Source organism: Perognathus longimembris, chromosome 5 (assembly GCF_023159225.1).
Source record: "Perognathus longimembris pacificus isolate PPM17 chromosome 5, ASM2315922v1, whole genome shotgun sequence".
Classification (NCBI taxonomy): Eukaryota; Metazoa; Chordata; class Mammalia; order Rodentia; family Heteromyidae; genus Perognathus; species Perognathus longimembris.
The window spans coordinates 77027336-77031619 of record NC_063165.1 but is presented as its reverse complement, the minus strand read 5'-3'; the positions used below and the strand labels follow the sequence as shown (position 1 = coordinate 77031619).

The following is a 4284-nucleotide window of genomic DNA, read 5'->3' as shown; positions in this document are numbered from 1 at the left end:
TATATTCACATGATTCATTTTGAACTCTTAGTAATATGAATTTAATGCATAGTTTCTGTATAATGACTTTTTTAATTACTACATAATCATGAGTGGAAAAAAGTGCCTTCCATTTGGTCCATTTTATGAGGCTAAGCAAATAAATCTATACCATAATTTATTCTGCTAGTTGCTTGGAAACCTTATTGTTGATATGACAATGCTGGCATAATAAATCAAATCACTATGTCGTTCTATTTGCATCTAGAAGTCATTGATTTCCAGAATTAAATAAGTTATCTTTTTTTCCCTGTGTTATAGTGACATCTACAGAAAAGAATGAAAAAATATTGAAAGAAAAAAACCTTCCTTGCTTTCACTATTTTTTTAGGAATCTACTACGAGGAGTCTCAAAGTTTCATTTCCTCTGTGGGGGAGCAGAAAATGTTTCTCTCTTTTCTCAAATTATTTCTACTTTAGCTTTGGTATATTAGAATACGTGCTTCCTAAAATTTTAAAAAGAAATAGAAGAAGGATTGAAATACAAAGCTTAAAAAATACAAAGCTTATTCTAATCTCTGTTTTACAGAAACAGTTTAGAAATACTTACCAAATGCACAATGTTATCTTTTATATACCTTTAAGCATCTTGATGCCTTAATTTATAGAAACAACAATTTGTACTTTTTGAACATCTAACTAAGAGCAATTTTTCTAAACAAAATTAGTTTTAGTGATTCTAACAAGTAATCATTTCCTTCATCATGAAAATTTAACAGTTTGAGTGTCACAGATGTATAGGGTTGGGGAAGATGGAGGAAATGATAAAAGAAGTGACATTGACAAAGATGCATCATACTCATAAACTGACGTGTTGAATGGAAACCCTTCTTTACAACTACTTAGGAATAATTTTAAAAAATGAAAAAGCCAACCACCAGTTGCTCATGCCTGTTATCCTAAGCTGCTCAGAAGGCTAGGATCTGAGGATGTCTCAAAGCCAGTTCAAGCAATAGAAGTTCATGCTCTTATCTCCAATTAGCCAGTAAGCAGCCAGAAAGAGAGCTGTTTCTCAAGTGTTTGAGTGCTATCCTTGAGCTCTCAGGCACTGGGACCAAGCCCCAGCAATGGACAAAGACAAATATATAAATAAAAATCCCCCGTATTAATAGTGCTATGGTTAAATATAATCACTTGCCTTCAAAGTTTATTTAAAAAGTTTCCTAGTACAACTCACAAGCCATTCCTGGTTTATTATTGACTTTTATATATTTTCTGATAATATAATTATCAGAATATAATTATGATAATATAATTTTTAAAGGAGGTCTTTGCTCTCAGAAAGGGAAAAGAGAAAAAAGTTTTAAACCAAAAATACCAAACTTTCAATGAGTAAGTTATAAATGAAAGCTTTGTTTTCAAATTTACCACATATTGTCTCCTTTCTGGGTACAGAAATTGTTCCATGGTCTAGTGTCTTTAAGCTGAACAAGAACAGAAAGAATCCTTCTTCACTAGGTAGGTTCAGTACTGCTATGTGGAGACTTGGGGGGGGCGGGTGGGGAAGGGAATGAAACATCTTCTGCCGCTAGTAGCTTTCACATGGTACATGATGACAAATCTCAATGTGATTTCTAAGGGATTGGTAGTTCCACCAATCAAGTACATTAGTAAAGAATTAGTCAGGGGCTGGGAATATGGCCTAGTGGCAAGAGTGCTTGCCTGCTACACATGAAGCTCTCGGTTCGATTCCCCAGCACCACATTTATGGAAAACGGCCAGAAGGGGTGCTGTGGCTTAGGTGGCAGAGTGCTAGCTAGCCTTGAGCGGGAAGAAGCCAGGGAAGGTGCTCAGGCCCTGAGTCCAAGGCCCAGGACTGGCCAAAAAAAAAAAAAAGAATCAGTCAATGAGTGCTTGTTTCAGAAGCACATATAATAAATAGGAACGATCTGGAGAAGATTAGCATTACCCCCACCAGGGACAACATGCAAATTTGTGAAGCATTCCATATGTTTTTTATATATGTGTATTGGAACTAGGGAAGGGAAAGGGAATATCGAAATCAAGACAAAGGATAAAGAGACAAACCAAGGCAACAACAATACTTACAAAACTATGTGGTGTAAACAAACCATACAACTCAAGGGGGAATGAAAATTGGGAGGGGGGAAGGTGTGGGGAAAATGAGGGAGGAGGTGATAAGTTGGATAAGAAATGTACTCACTGCTTTAGGTATGAAACTGTAACCCCTCTGTACATGACTCTGACAATAAAGAAATGAAAAACAATAATTCCCCCCCCAAAAAAGAATCAGTCAATGAATCCATGAAATGGTGTTTCTCATTGAGTGTATTACTTATTTTTTTTTGCTAATTATAAAATTTTTGTTATTGTTGTCGGTTGTAGTGTTTGAGAACTCAGGGCCTGGATGCGGTCCTTAAGCCTCTTTGCGCTCAAGGTTAGCACTTTATCACTTGAACCACAGTGGCACTTCTGGTTTTAGAGTGGTTAATTGGACATTAGATTCTCATGGGAACTTTTCTACCTGGGCTCACTTTGAACTGTGACCCTCAGATCTCAGCCTCTGGAGCAGCTGGGATTCTAGGCATGAGCCATGAGCGCTGATTGATGTTTAGACATCATTTAACAGTATGTCTCTCTGAAGGAGCTAAGCACACACATGGACAGCACACTGGTTGATGGTAGCATCACTGAAGGAGGCAAAGCCTGCTGCAAGCTAAGTGCCCACAGCTGAAGCCATGTCCACAGATGGACGAACTCTATGTGGAGACAGAAGCTGTTAACACAAGCTGTGACTCCTTCCTGCAGAAAACCCGCGAGGCTCATCAGAGAACCACAGCTCTCTGAAGAGCAATGTGCAGAATTAAAGCTGGGTAAACTCTTCTGCATCATAACACACATACAGCATAAACACCACACCCACAGTGAGTTTAGAAATAGGTATAATAATATATTAGATACAATTAACATTATATATGTGTGTATTTAAATTGTCAAGGACGTTCTAACAGGTCGTGAGTAGTTCAATGAGCTTTATTCATCGAATGGAGAAGGTACTCAGAGATAACTCAGCACTTGCACAGTGCAAGGATCCTTACCTGTTTGGGATATGACTTTATGATTAGCAGTCACCATGCTTTAGCCAGTGCCCCTCGACACACTTTCTGATTGTCCACAGAAGGAAGTGCCAGCCTGACAACAAGAAATCACCATCCATATAGCAGTGCTCGTGCTGCTCCTACCTGCTTGGTTTTCCTGATGTTTTTAAGTTTCTTGCCCAGCCACCCCTTTTTTATTTTGTTTTAAGAAATTAGGCATATTTCAAAGGAAGTTTGTGTCAGAACAAAAGCTTGGGAACCAATATGGACTTGAAGGCTGGCCCCAGCTCCTTGCCGCTCACCTGTGGAGGCTGCCAAATTGTAAAGCCTCTGTGGTCCTCCTGGGAAGTTCACCTCCTCTCCTGCACTGCAAAAGCCACTTATTGTTCCCTGTATAAAAACACTCAGTACATCATAAATTAAACATAGCCTGCTCACCCTACAAAGAATGTGTACTAAAGTTCATCAAGACTGCTTTGGAGCACAACCTCCCTCTTTTTATATCATTGTCACCATCATCATCACCATCAGCAACATTATCCAACATCATCTTTACCACTATCTGCATCATAATCATCACCATCGCCATCCTTATTAGCATGTTAGATGCAATAGAGCCAAAGTTCATGGTAGAGATTTATCCCAATAAAATAAAACATGGTAAGAGGGAGCTAGAAAGTGTAATGAGAATGACCTGGGAAAGGAAAAGGAAAGGTCGCTGAAAAGCAAAGTAAAAGCAGGGTGCAAGTGACTCACTCTTACATTCCTAGCTTCTCAGGAGGCTCAGATCAAAGGACTGCAATTCAAAATCAGACAGGGTACAAAAGTATGCTAGATTCCATCTGCAACGAACTAGCTGAAATGGAAAGGTGATATTCAACAGCACAGAAATTATTCTAGCAAACAGTAATGTCCCTACAGGTCTCCACATAGATTGCCTTAAAGACAGACAGGTACTAAACAGAACATTCCAGTCCACAAAAAAAAAAAAAAAAAAAAACAGGTGGATTAGTAATTTTCTTCTTTTGTATGTTGTGTCTACAACTACAGGCACGAATTTAATTCTTGGGAAAAGATATGTTTCACGTTATTCATTATCTTAATTGCACAAACTGCTATTTCTTAGGGAGAATATTACTTTACCAAAGCAATGTCCTTCATTCTTTTGCCCCTGGCATTACACATT

The 4284-nt window shown here is 38.3% G+C and overlaps 1 non-coding gene across 1 annotated transcript; it reads left to right on the top strand.

The window, feature by feature from the left end:
- The first annotated feature begins 1889 nt into the window (after positions 1–1889).
- LOC125352155 lies at positions 1890–1994 on the top strand. The gene has a single exon (XR_007211145.1). It is a non-coding gene; the product is annotated as a U6 spliceosomal RNA (small nuclear RNA).
- Positions 1995–4284: the final 2290 nt, after the last annotated feature.